The sequence below is a fragment of the Hyla sarda genome, chromosome 7, assembly GCF_029499605.1.
Source record: "Hyla sarda isolate aHylSar1 chromosome 7, aHylSar1.hap1, whole genome shotgun sequence".
Lineage (NCBI taxonomy): Eukaryota > Metazoa > Chordata > Amphibia > Anura > Hylidae > Hyla > Hyla sarda.
This window is the reverse complement of record NC_079195.1, coordinates 185,814,358-185,829,085: the sequence shown is the minus strand read 5'-3', so window position 1 is coordinate 185,829,085 and position 14,728 is coordinate 185,814,358. Positions and strand designations below refer to the sequence as shown.

General features: G+C 45.3%; 1 protein-coding gene across 12 annotated transcripts in view; it reads right to left on the bottom strand.

The window, feature by feature from the left end:
* Positions 1-14,728, bottom strand: part of RALGPS2 (Ral GEF with PH domain and SH3 binding motif 2) — a 264,782-nt gene that overhangs the window by 219,713 nt on the left and 30,341 nt on the right. For 2 of the 12 annotated variants that reach the window (XM_056531814.1, XM_056531812.1), the window contains exon 1: positions 3,763-3,942. The exons of 2 other annotated variants lie outside the window; for them this stretch is intronic. The gene's annotated coding sequence lies outside the window, so the exon portion shown is untranslated. Of the gene's footprint in view, positions 1-3,762; positions 3,948-14,728 lie in introns of those variants that run through there. 8 more of the 12 variants (XM_056531819.1, XM_056531820.1, XM_056531807.1 and 5 more) reach the window with 8 other exon arrangements.

Genomic DNA, 14,728 nt, shown 5'->3' with positions numbered 1-14,728 from the left:
GATTTAAAAAAATAAAAGTTTTTCACCAGAGTACCCTTTTAAATACAGACCGGCGGGGCCACTGGAGCTTTTCTTTCGCTTTGTTACACAAAAACAACAAAAAAAACTATTTTTATCTTGACAGATTTCTACATTTTCTGTGAAACCCGACAGCTGCGGAGTTTTTTCACATGATAATATATTTGAACAAAACAGACAATGTAATATACAGTTTGGTCCATAAATCGCCTGCGGACACTATGACTGTGATGCTTTCAGTAGTGCTTCCCAACCAGGGTTCCTCCAGCTGTTGCCAAACTACAACTCCCAGCATGCCCGGACAGCCGTTCGCTGTCCGGGCATGCTGGGAGTTGTAGTTTTGCAACAGCTGGTGGCACCCTGGTTAGGAAAATCCTGCCTAAAAGGGACAGAATACTGATCTAAAATGTGACACCCCCCCCCCCCCCCCTTTAATTAACCCCTAAATGCCCAGCCATATTCTACCCATGTATGTAAATGTTACTGGAGAGAAAGCGCTGACTCGGGCTGGGGACTTTAAAGACTTCCTGTCCCTTATCACCAGTCGGCCTCTCCCCTGTCTGAAGTGCCTGATAACAGGGAACAACAGATTGTATTCATCCACACTGCAAATGTGCTTGAGATGGACTGATTAGTGTCCCTTTAAACGCAGAAGAGCATTATGGGAGTTGTGGTTCACAATCCAACCCCACACAGGCTGTGCTGCAGAAACGATCCATCTGGGTCAGTGTTTCCCAACCAGGGTACCTCCAGCTGTGTCAAAATTACAACTCCCAGCATGCCCAGACAGCTGAAGGCTGTCAGGGCATGGTGGGAGTTGTAGTTTTGCAACAGCTGGAGGCACCCTGGTTGGGAAACGCTGATCTGGGTGGTGCTGAAGGTTCAGGCTGTTGCTCAGTTCGTGATGTTTTACACTGTGTACACCCACCGACCAGAGCGCAACTGACAGGGCTGATGTAACTTACAGGGTGCTGAAACCCAGTTCTTCAAGTTTAGGCGCTTTCGGCTGTATGGTGGCGTTTGCAGACATTTACATTTCCATAATACACTATAATGCCATACAGTGCACCAGTGATGGTAAATAACCTCACACAGTCTACTCTCTGGGCCTTAATACACTACAATAAGACCAATAACTTCTGTATAAAGACTGGAGTACACTATAATACACTCAGCCAAAACTTACACAAGTCACCGCCAAACTCTGCAAACAATATTTACCTTCATTTACAGGTTCATGACTTTTAATTGACAAACAATGGCAGGAACCAGGAGTGTGAACAGGCTACATAACAGAGAATGGGGGTCAGGGAATTACAAGACACGTCAATGACAATACGTACTATAGATGGGGTATATAAATAATAGATGGGGTATAGAAATATACAAAAAAGAATAGATGGGGTATAGAAATATACAAAAAAGAATAGATGGGGTATAGAAATATACAAAAAAGAATAGATGGGGTATAGAAATATACAAAAAAGAATAGATGGGGTATAGAAATATACAAAAAGAGTAGATGGGGTATAGAAATATACAAAAAAGAATAGATGGGGTATAGAAATATACAAAAAAAGAATAGATGGGGTATAGAAATATACAAAAAAGAATAGATGGGGTATAGAAATATACAAAAAAGAATAGATGGGGTATAGAAATATACAAAAAAGAATAGATGGGGTATAGAAATATACAAAAAGAGTAGATGGGGTATAGAAATATACTAAAAGAGTAGATGGGGTATAGAAATATACTAAAAGAGTAGATGGGGTATAGAAATATACTAAAAGAGTAGATGGGGTATATTAATATACAAAAAGAATAGATGGGGTATAGAAATATACAAAAAAGAATAGATGGGGTATAGAAATATACAAAAAGAGTAGATGGGGTATAGAAATATACAAAAAGAGTAGATGGGGTATAGAAATAAACAAAAAGAATAGATGGGGTATATAAATATACAAAAAGAATAGATGGGGTATAGAAATATACAAAAAAGAATAGATGGGGTATAGAAATATACAAAAAGAATAGATGGGGTATAGAAATATACAAAAAAGAATAGATGGGGTATATAAATATACAAAAAGAATAGATGGGGTATAGAAATATACAAAAAAGAATAGATGGGGTATATAAATATAAAAAAAAATAGATGGGGTATATAAATATACAAAATATAATAGATGGTGTATATAAATATACAAAAAATAATAGATGGTGTATATAAATATACAAAAAGAATAGATGGGGTATATAAATATACAAAAAGAATAGATGGGGTATATAAATATACAAAAAGAATAGATGGGGTATATAAATATATATAAAGAATAGATGGTGTATATAAATATACAAAAAGAATAGATGGGGTATAGAAATATACAAAAAGAATAGATGGGGTATAGAAATATACAAAAAGAATAGATGGGGTATATAAATATATATAAAGAATAGATGGTGTATATAAATATACAAAAAGAATAGATGGGGTATAGAAATATACAAAAAGAATAGATGGGGTATAGAAATATACTAAAAGAATAGATGGGGTATATAAATATACTAAATTCTGCCCCTTTTTAAGGCACCTACTGACACTGAGTATAGAAAGTCAGTACTACTCATGTGCTCCATACTTTATTGCCCAACCTGTGGCTCTCCAGCTGTTGCAAAACTCCCAGCATGTCCCGACAGCCTTTTTAAGCTGCTTATTGACACTATGAAAGAAAATAGTCAGGAACCAATGCTATGTGCCCCACACAGTACATGAGTGTCCTCCACCCTGGCGCTTTCCAGCTGTTGCAAAACTACAACTCCCAGTATGTTCTATAGTTGTGGTGTCCAAAGAGCCAATGACCCACAGGTTGGGGGTCACAGCAATATATGGGGGGTCACACTGAAATAAGAATAGCACAGGCTCCACATATATACTCTGTATAGCAGTGTTTTCCACACAGTGTCTATCCAACTGCTACAGAACTACAACTCCCAGCATAACCAGATAGTCAAAGGATGCCCAGGAATGCTTAAGGCAGTGTTTCCCGAACCAGTGTGCCTCCAGCTGTTGCAAAACTACAACTCCCAACATACCCAGACAGTCAAAGGCTGCCCAGGAATGCTTAAGGCAGTGTTTCCCGAACCAGTGTGCCTCCAGCTGTTGCAAAACTACAACTCCCAGCATGCCCGGACAGCCGTTGGCTGTCCGGGCATGCTGGGAATTGTAGTTTTGCAACAGCTGGAGGCACACTGGTTGGGAAACACTGGCTTAGGAGTCGTAGTTGTGCAACAGCTGGACACACACTGGTTGGATAACACAGATTGGGGGAATATAGGGCACAAACCAATAAAATAAGAGGAAGAATAGACCCAAAATATAAAAGAAAATAAAAAACTACATTATTCTACGGAAAGCCTTGTAAGAAGTGTAGAAACACCCAGTACAGGTGCCAGCTCCTACTCTACGAGCGCCAGGGCTGACATGCTGGTACTTGTAGTTCCCCAGTAGCCACAGTATGAAGTGACAGCATGCAGCACCTAACCATGGGCAGCCTGACAGGCAGGCAGAGCGCATCGCCATCGGAGGACATGGCCCTATGTGTGTCACATTGTAACCATGCATCCATGTCCCTATTCGCATCTCACTATCATTCAGTAAGGTGGGAGCGGCTCCGGGTACCACACCATTACCCCCCTCGCCCGGTTGGCTTCCCCGGTAAATTCCCGCCGCCCGGTTACCTGCACAGAACCGCTCCAGCCTCCTTCCCTCCCGGTGTGGACGCCGCTTCCCGGAGCTTCGGGCCGTTGTTCTCCGTCCGTTTCTGTTCTCTCTCATTCAGACGCCGGCAGAGCGCCGTGCGCGCCCCCGTGTTCCTAGCCTAGTGTTACTGATGCTGGGAGTGGGCGGGGTTGCGGGCTGTGGGGGCAGGCATGGGGCGTGGTGACGCGACGTGCGCGCCCCCGCCTAGCACAAGAGGCACGGGCTGTGGGAGGAGTCAATGGAAGGGAAATCTACGAGTGACAACGGAGGACGACGCCGCGCCTTCTAAGCGGGCGTGGTTAGGAGGTCACCGCCTGGGAGGGTGTGGTTAGGCGTGTAAAGGGCGTGGCTTTAGTTTAAAACACATTGTGGTGCACGCGGGCCAGAAAACACCATTAACTATTTCTTTGCCGTTGGGAACTTCTGAAAAACAAAAGCTGTATGGCGGCTGCTGCAGCAACATGGCCAGGACTGGTGAGAGGGATAGGAACACATGTGGGGGTAGGACAGTGTTTGGCAAACAGTGTGCCTCCAGCTGTTGCAAAACTACAACTCCCTGCATGTCCAGACAGCCAAAGGCATTGTCCGGGCATTTTCGGAGTTGTGGTTTTGCAACAGCTGGAGGCACACTGTTTGGAAAACCCCGGTGTTGGAATAGAAATCAATCAGAGGCTTGTTTCATATATATGGTCCTTAAAGGGGTACACTGGTGGAAAACTTTTTTTTTTAATCAACTGGTGCCAGAAAGTTAAACAGATTTGTAAATTACTTCTATTCAAAAATCTTAATCCTTCCAGTAGTTATTAGCTGCTGAATACTACAGAAGAAATTATATATATATATATATATATATTATTTATTTTATTTTTTTGAAACACAGAGCTCTCTGCTGACATCACGAGCACAGTGCTCTCTGCTGACATCTCTGTCCACTTTAAGAACTGTCCAGAGTAGGAGAAAATCCCCATAGCAAACATATGCTGCTCTGGACAGTTCCTGAAATGGACATAGATGTCAGCAGAGAGCACTGTGTTCATGATGTCAGCAGAGAGCACTGTGTTCTAAAAAGAAAAGAATTTCCTCTGTAGTATTCAGCAGCTAATAAGTACTGGAAGGAGTTTTTTTTTTTTTTTTAAATAATTAATTTACAAATCGGTTTAACTTTCTGGCACAGTTGATTTAAAAAAAAAAAAAGTTTTCCACCGGAGTACCCCTCAAGGACCACAGCTTTTATTTATTTTTTTCAATTTTGCACTTTCGTTTTTTTCTTCCTTACCTTCTAAAAATCATAACGCTTTAAATTTTCCACCTACAGACCTATATGAGGCCTTTATTTATTTTTTTTTATTTTATTTTTTTTGCGCCACCAATTTTACTTTGTAATGATGTCAATAATTTCACTACAAACTTTATGGTGAAACCAGAGAAAAATTATTTGTGGGGCAAAATCGAAAAAAAAAAAAACCCCATTTTGTTAATTTTTGGGGGGCTTCCAATTCTACACAGAGCACTATTCGGTAAAAATGACACCTTATCTTTATTCTGTAGGTCCATACAATTAAAATGGTATCCAACTTATATAGTTTTGATTTTGTTTTACTCCTGTTAAAAAAAAAAAATTAACTTTTTGCATGAAAATTTGTATGGTTAAAATGTCCTCTTCTGACTCGGATCTGAAGTTTTTATCGGTACCATTTTGTTTTCATATGACTTTTTGATCGCTTTTTATAAAAAAATTTAGGGTATACATAGTGACCAAAAATACGCAATTTTGGACTTTGGCTTTTTATTATGTACTAGCTGAGTACCCGGCGTTGCCCAGTTTTTCCTTCCTAATCCTTGTTGTGGAGGAAGCTTTTGACTTCATATCCCGTCCTCATATATTGTTGTCATATCCCAACCAGATATCCCTTCCTCCTATCCCGTCCTCCTATCCCGTCCTCCTATCCCGTCCTCCTATCCCGTCCTCCTATCCCGTCCTCCTATCCCGTCCTCCTATCCCGTCCTCCTATCCCGTCCTCCTTTCTCGACCTCCCATCCTGTCCTCATATCCTGACCCGTAATATGTGTACCAGGTATTGAAATATCTCCAGCCGTACGGAAGTTATGCCGGAACATACATTTCCCATTGATTTGCATGGGACTTTAAACAAAAACCCCGACCCTCACAAATGGGGGTAGTTAAGGGTTAAATTAACTATCCTATATATTAAGTGGACATATAAGTAACATGTGACCAAGTATTATCGAAATATCTCCAGCCGTTTGGAAGTTATGCAGTAACATATATTTCCCATAGACTTGTATGGGACTTTAAACAAAAACCCCGACCCTGGCAAATGTGGGTGGGTAATGGTTAAATCACCTATCCTATGTTTGGTGTTGACATATAAGTAACATGTGTACCAAGTTTCATGTTAATATGTTTAGACGTGATTTTGGAACACACACACACACATTGAGTTTTTTATATATATATATATAGATATGCAATTGACCGTGCATTGATTTGCGCACGCGACGATACCACATTTTTTTGTTTACATATTTTTTATATGGAATTTGGCAAAAAGGGGGATGCTTTTTTTTTTTTTTACACTTAATGTGTCCCCTTAGGGGACTTTTAGGAGGAATCATTAGATTCCTCATACAGATCAATGTGGTTTCATAGAACCACATTGATCTCTGCGCTCGATTGATAAAGCCTGGTCCAGCCAGGCTCTATCAATCACAGAGCCGCAGAAGACACAGGATGAGAGGTAAGCCCCCTGGCTACCTCCACAGTGAATGAGCGCTGCCCGCAAGGGGTTAAGGAAATCAAGGTTCAGTTTATATGTAAACAATGGGGAAATATTCAAAACTGTTTAAATGAGAATAAAAAAGGGTGAATTTATTAAATGTTATGCCTGGTGCAGAACAAAACAAAGAGTCACAAACTTTTTTCACAAATTCAGAGTTTGCAGAATAATTTAGCGACTTTTTGCCTCTCTGCATCGTGCTCACTGAGTGGGCAGGGCTGATCACAAAGGGGGCGTGGTTTGCACAAAGTAGGTGTGGTCTCCTCAAGCTTACATAGATGTCTTCTGGATTTGTCAAGTGGTGTATGCCTTTTAATAAGTCTAGTGTGATCCTACCCTGGCGGTGGTTTACTTAGTACATTCCCCCCAAAGTATCTTTGGGACCCCTAGCAACTAATCAGAGCTCGGCTGTCTTTTCTTAAATGGGCACTGTCATGAGCTGCACCAAAACTACTATTGTGACTTGACAGCTGCAGGCTTTAAAGGGGTAATCCACCCCTAGACATCTTATCCCGAAGGGCCTGCCACTGGGGACCCCCGCGATCACCCCTGCAAGCAGCCCGCCACCTCAGCAGCCCGAAGCTAAATTTTCTCCGAGGCTGATGACGGCCCCGGCCCCACCCCCTGGTGACGTCACACCCGCCCCCTCAATGCAAGTCTATGGAAGGGGCATCATGTATTGAGGGGGCGGGGCATGACATCACGATGCCCCGTCCCCTGCCCTGCCCGTCATCAGCCTTGGAGAAAACAGCTCCGGGCTGCTGAGGTGCCGGGCTGCTTGCAGGGGTGATCGCGGGGGTCCCCAGCGGCGGGCCTCCAGTAATCAGCCATCTTATCTCCTATCCTTTGGATAGGGGATAAGATGTCTAGGGGCAGAGTACCCTTTAAACTTTTCCTGTCAATGAAGAAAATTTTTTACCTGTCAGGTTCTGAGTGTTCAGATCCCGACTGATCATGAGCCATGAGAAGGGCACGCTTAGCGCATTCTCTCCCGGCTCTGTATCACGTGACCAGGACAGAGTCATAATGCAATTTCTATGGGGGGGTCATGGTGTCAAAGACACAAAGCAGAGAGAGAAGTGGGCTTATCTCCCTGCTTATTTTTGTGATCGGTTGGGGTCTGAAAACTTAGACCCCAGCCGACGAAAACGTTTGACATGTCCCTAGGACACATTAAACGTTTTCTTGACAGGTACAATTTAAAGGGAACCTGTCATTAGATTTTACCAAATATAACCCGCCGGCCCCGTAAGTAGTCCCCTGAACGGGGAGCTATACTCACCTAGTCCCATCTTCTCAACTGTAATCACGCCCCCTCAGCGTGATTGACAACCCAGGCACAGCCCATATCATTGCTCTGCTCCGTCTGCTCAGGGAGCTGTCAATCACTCTGAGGGGACGTCATTACAGTTAAGTAGACGGGATTCGGTAATTATAGCCCCCTAACATCATATCCTCACCATCCATGCTAGCAGGAACGTCTCCCTGGAATGGTGAGGAAGAAGATTTTACCATATATATTGTATTGCGACATGTTATAAATGGTAAAACCTGATGACAGGTTCCCTGCGGCTGTCAAGTCATGACGAGTTGTAGTTTTGCTGCCACAGGTTGGTGAACACAAATAACATCATCTTTAAAGTGGCTCCAAAGGTGAAACGAAAAGTCTGGTGGGATCCTAAATTGATGATAATGTACACAATGACGAGGTGCGGGATATTTGCGCAGTTAGTCAATACTAAAAAAAACTTCCAGAACAAATCTTTAAAACCTGACTCTGTCCTTGGAGAATATTGACAAGTGATCAGTACAAGAACCCGATCATCCGGAGCCGTGTATGGTGAAGGTGGCAAATAGAGACAAAGAGCAAATATTTCTTTATTTTTTAACATTTGTCATCCAATTTGAACAATAACATGACTGGAATCCTGCCGGAGAGGATGGGTAACTGGGGCAAGATGGAGCAGAAACGGAGGATGAGTAAAGTGTTGCATATAAAATGGGGGGAGAGCGATCACAAAGTAGAATTGTTGCAGCCTAAAACATACAAACAGAAATTTGTGGTTGTTTTTTTTTTGTTTGTTTGTTTTCGTAAGAGGATTCTATTGTAAATTAGTAACAATGCAATGGAAACACTTGTAAAATGTTTGTGGAACCTTGTCAGCTTGAAGTAGCCTTATGCCTCATTCACACTATGGAGATTTTGCATGGAATTTCCATAAGGAAATTCCACATAGATGCCACTTGCAGCAGCCTCTCATGGATCTCAATGCAAGTTTTACACATCAGAAATTCTGTAGCAGAACTTTCGAATGCTTTTTTTGTATTTGGGGCCAGTCAGCGGCTGAGGTGGAACACTGCTGCGAGCATTAATTGGCTAGGTGGACAATACCCGCACCAACCCAAAATACAAAAAGCACTGTGCGACAGTACAGGCTGTTAAAAACATCTCAGAATAGAAATTAAAGAAAAAGAAAACAAATACAATCAGATAATAGAAACAGATTAGGAAAAAACATGTTTCAATATCTGTCTGTAACCTTAAAAAAAGAAAAACAAGAAACTAGGAGACACATTTACTTTCAAGGGGTACTACGGTTTAAAAAAAAAAAAAAAAAAAAAAAAAAAAAACTTATACCCTCTCCTGTGGATGGGTAATACATTTATCGAGTACCTGAGTACCCCTTTAAAGGAGTACTTCGGTGCTCCAGCATTCTCAACAATTTGTTCAGAATGCTCAGAGCCAGAGGCTGTGATTGTGACGTCACGCCACCCCCCCCTCCATTCATGTCCTATAGACATGAATGGAGGGGGTGTAGCGTGACGTCACAAGGGTGTGTGGTCGTGATGTCATGACCACTGCCGCAGGAACCCGGCATTTGTTTAGAACGCCGGGTGCTGCAGGAGATTGCAGGGGGCCAGCAGTGGGACCCCCGCAATCAGACATCTTATCTCCTATCCTTTTGATAGGGGATAAGAAGTCTAGCAGTGGAGTACCCCTTTAAGGAAAAGTGTCACCTTGGTGAGACAACACCTTTAAGTGTTTCATCTTAACAAGCATTACTTGTTAAATCGATAAAACTGCAAAGCTCATTGTAATGTTAATAAATTATATTACAGTGATAACTGACAAGATATATTTTTAAGGGGTCAGACTAGGTTATTTATAACCCCCCCCCGATCCCCCACTACTGCCGATGTTCCGATACTTATCATGTCCCCTCTGATCTCTACTTCCTGGTCCCATCTCAACACAGGCAATGATTGCTCAGGTAATCTGTCTGAGGTAGGTCACTGCTGCCAACAGTGGTTGGATGGTGCTGGCATTTCTTGTGTTTCAAGATGAGGAACCAAGATTAGCATGGAAGTTGGAAGTATCAGAATCGAGGTGGGAGGATCAGGCAGGTGAGTACTGTTTTTTTTAACCTGGTCTGATCTCCTTTTTGTGAAAATTCCACTTATAAAAATCTACTATTAAACTAAAGTACTGAAAAATGACAGTATACATTGAATATGCCTACATTTCTTCACTCTGTTATCTGCCTTTCCCTTTGCTAAGTACATATTTGTGATTTTACAGATATATACAATTTGCCCTCAGGGGGTCCCACAGCCATCTCTTTGCCCTAAGAAATATTAAAGCACATTGAGTATGCCGCAGGATAATTACCTGTTAGACATTAATGCACCATATAATTATCTATTTAACCTTATTTGCTGGAGTCCTGTAATTGAGATGTAAATGTAAGGTATTCAGACCTATACTAACAGGAAGTCCCGGGCTTTAACCTTCAGAGCCTCAGGGTCCAATTAGAAGGGAAATTTAACTATACAAAATGAATGGAGTTTAGACAAGAATTACAAATGTAGCACTGTGATATTGTTTAGCCAACAAAACCTGTGAAAAACATGAGATGTCATCACACATGGTTTGGGTTTGCACAATGTGCTAGTAATATCTCAAACAAGAACATTCTGCTTTGGAAATATTCCATATAGAATCTGTAGATGATAATGATATTGGAGCAAAGTGCCCCAACACCCAATTTCCTGATTATAATTTTTTTTTGTTTTTGGGGGGGAGGTGTATTATGGGGGCTGCTCTCTTGCCTCAGCTTTTTTAAAACAGCAAATAGATATATGCTTTACAGCAGTGTTTCCCAACCCAGTCCTCAAGGCACACCAACAGTCCAGGATTTTAATTTTTCCCTGTTCTATTCCAATGGAGTAACTGAAAAAACTCGGAATGTTGGTGTGCCTTGAGGACTGGGTTGGGAAACACTGCTTTACAGCATTACATCAAGCTCTATAAACATGGACGCAGTAACCCTGGGACAGATTTCAAGGCATGCTCTGTGATCTGTGCAGAGATCATACCACAGGGAGGCTTAACTGCTATTGTCTCATCTATAAACTGGTGTCATTTTATACCGTAATCCTATACACAGGGCCGGATCATCATTGGCGCTCCTGGAGCACCGACTCCGGGCCCCGTCACATTCAGGACATCCCTGCGGGCTGCTCGGTGGGGATCGGGGGGGGGGGGGGGGGGTACTGTTTTAAAGACCACTTAAAGACCAAAACAGTGACCAGCGGCGGCTCCTGTGGGCCCGGACTCCTCCTTCTTTTTCTATTTTTCCATATTTCCTTACCTGGCCGTGCTCAGCAGGCTCAGATAATGCGTCGGCTCTTGTTGGCTGTGACGAGTGACGCCTCCTGCAGCTCCTCTGCGCGGTGTTAAGGACGTCACTCATCATTTCCTGCAGGCGCTACAGGGCACAGTTTTCTTCATTACACCCTAGCGCTGCAGGAAATGAGGAGTGACGTCCCTGACGCCGTGCAGAGGAGCCGCAGGAGGCGTCACTCGTCACAGCCCACAAGACCCGATGCATTACCTGAGCCTGCCGAGCGCGGCCAGGTAAGGAAATATGAAAAATAGAAAAAGCAGTGTCACGATCCAGACTGGTATGCAGAGAGGACACAGAAGGTGGATCCTCTGTGTCAGTGAGGTGATGGCGTGGGCCGTACCAGGGGAACGGAATCTAAGGGGTTACTGGTTTTCACCAGAGCCCGCTGCAAAGCGGGATGGACTTGCAGCGGCAGGTAACCCCCAGGTCATTCCACCCGATAGCGACTCAACCCCACTGACAGCTGAGACAGGCGCAGTACACAGGGACAAGGCAAGAGCAAGGTAGGACATAGCAGAAGGTCAGGGCAGGCAGCAATGGTTCGTAGTCAGGGACAACGGCAAGGGTCTGGATACACAGGCTTGGGATACACAAAACACTTTCTCAGGGCACTAGGGCAACAAGATCCGGCAAGGACAGCAAGGGGAAGTGGGTTTTTATAGGTTTTGCAGGTGTAGGTACTGATTGGGCCAGGCACCAATTAATGGTGCACTGGCCGTTTAAATTTCAGAGAGCCGGCGCGTGCGCCCTAGAGAGCGGGGCCGCGCGCGCCGGGACAGAACAGCAGGAGGACGGGGCAGGTGAGATGATTGGGATGCGACCCGCGGGCGGGCGCGTCCCGCTACGCGGATCGCATCCCTGCTGGTGATAACAGTGCAGCGCTTCCGGTCAGCGGGTCTGACCGGGGCGCTGCACACGGAAGAACGCCGTGAGTGCTCCGTGGAGGAGCAGGGACCCGGAGCGCTCGGCATAACAAGCAGGAGGAGGGGGGAGCAATGAGCAGGGGAGGATTATGAGTGGGGGAGCATGATGAGGCAGAGGGGGGTAATGAAATGATGAGCATGGGGGGGAATGATGAGCAGGGGGGGGAATGATGAGCGAGGGGGGGAATGATGAGCGAGGGGGGGAAATGATGAGCGGGGGGGGGAATGATGAGCGGGGGGGGAATGATGAGCGGGGGGGGAATGATGAGCGGGGGGGGAATGATGAGCAGGGGGGGGAATGATGAGCAGGGGGGGGAATGGTGAGCAGAGGGGGGAATGATGAGCAGGGGAAAACACAGGAAAGGTGGCGGGGGGGTAAATATGGCACAGGTGCTGATAAAAGGGGGAGGAAGGAGGGGGGGGGGCAAACTGAGGATCAAGGGGAATCAAAGTTGGGGGGATGATGAAGCATATAGTTCAGAGCTTCCAAGTCATTTATTTTACATTCATTTTTTTCCCCTCAAATTTTCCTGTGAAAATGAGGGTACGTGCCAGTGTGTGTGATACCCAGATAAATACTGTCATTCCCCCTCCCCCCCCCTCACATTCAGCAGGACATCCCTGTGTCCTGAAAGATCTTTTCGGGACACAAGGATGTCCCGGTTACCTTTCTGCGGCCCTGCGTTAACGTAAAAAATGCAGGGGCCGCCGGGAGGTAGCGCACGCAGGAACATCACTGACGTCCCGTGCGTGCGCCCTTAGGAGCGGAGCAGCGAGGATGCACGCATGGTAAGTTACCTACACGTCATCTTCAGTACTCCGATCACGGCACCTCCGGTCCTGGGACCTATTGCTGTGGCCCCTAGAACATAGCAGTAGATCATGACCCCGGACCAGAGGAGCGGTGGTCGGAGCACTGAAGTGGGGCAGTACACAGACATACAGTCTCCAGCCATACACTGTATATGACTGGAGGCTGTAAGTCGGTGGCGGAACTATACTGCCAACGTAATGTGGGGGGTCTACGATCTACTGTGGGTTCCCCACATTAGGTAGTAGCAGGTTCCCCACATTAGGTAGTAACAGGTTCCCCACATTAGGTGGTAGGAGGTTCCCCACATTAGGTGGTAGCAGGTTCCCCACATTAGGTGGTAGCAGGTTCCCCACATTAGGTAGCATTGTCGTCGTCCCCCCCGACTCTCACACACACAGACACCTACATATGCACACACGCATAGACACACTTACCTGTCCTGCGCTGTGCTTCTCCTCTCCGCCTTACATATAATGCCCCATCATGCACCCCTTACATATAATGCCACCATCATGCACCCCTTACATATAATGCCACCATCATGTGCCCCTCATCATCCACCAGCAACCCCCCCCCCCCCCCATTCCCCCTACCCCCGTGTGGTAATAGCATGAGCTGACAGATGATGGGGATGCTACTTCTGGGGGTTTCCCACATTAGGTAGTAGCAGGTTCCCCACATTAGGTAGTAGCAGTTTCCCCACATTTGGTAGAAGCAGGTTCCCCACATTTGGTAGTAGCAGGTTCCCCACATTAGGTAGTAGCAGGTTCCCCACATTAGGTAGCATTGTCGTCGTCCCCCCCCCCCGACTCTCTCACACACACACACAGACACCCACATATGCACACACACATAGACACACTTACCTGTCCTGCGCTGCGCTTCTCCTCTCCGCCTTACATATAATGCCCCATCATGCACCCCTTACATATAATGCCCCCATCATGCACCCCTTATATATAATGCCCCCATCATGCACCCCTTATATATAATGCCCCCATCATGCGCCCCTCATCATCCACCAGCAACCCCCCCATTCCCCCTACCCCCGTGTGGTAATAGCATGAGCTGACGGATGATGGAGATACTACTTCTGGGGGTTTCCCACATTAGGTAGGTAGTAGCAGGTTCCCCACATTAGGTAGGTAGTAGCAGGTTCCCCACATTAGGTAGGTAGTAGCAGGTTCCCCACATTAGGTAGAAGTAGGTTCCCCACATTAGGTAGTAGCAGGTTCCCCACATTAGGTAGTAGCAGGTTCCCCACATTTGGTAGTAGCAGGTTCCCCACATTAGGTAGAAGCAGGTTCCCTACATTAGGTAGAAGCAGGTTCCCCACATTAGGTAGCATTGTCGTCCCACCCCGACTCTCACACACACAGACACACACAGACAGACATGCACACACACATAGACACACTTACCTGTCCTGCGCTTCTCCTCTCTGCCAGCGGCCTGACGAGTGACATCACTGACGTCCTCCTGTGCGAGTCTGCGGAGGGACGTGACATGAGCGGCGTCCCTCATCAAACTCGGGCTGGCCGGAAGGAGGAGGGCAGGGTAAGAGAAGCCTTCCGGCATTTAGCGCTGCTTGCCCGAATCAGGGCTAAATGCCTGAAGAAGTTACCTGCCCGGCGCCCGGAACTGCATGTCCCAAGCGTCGGGCAATACAAATTACACATACCTGGTGCAGGCCACAAACTTTCGTTCTGCGGGCCTCAAAT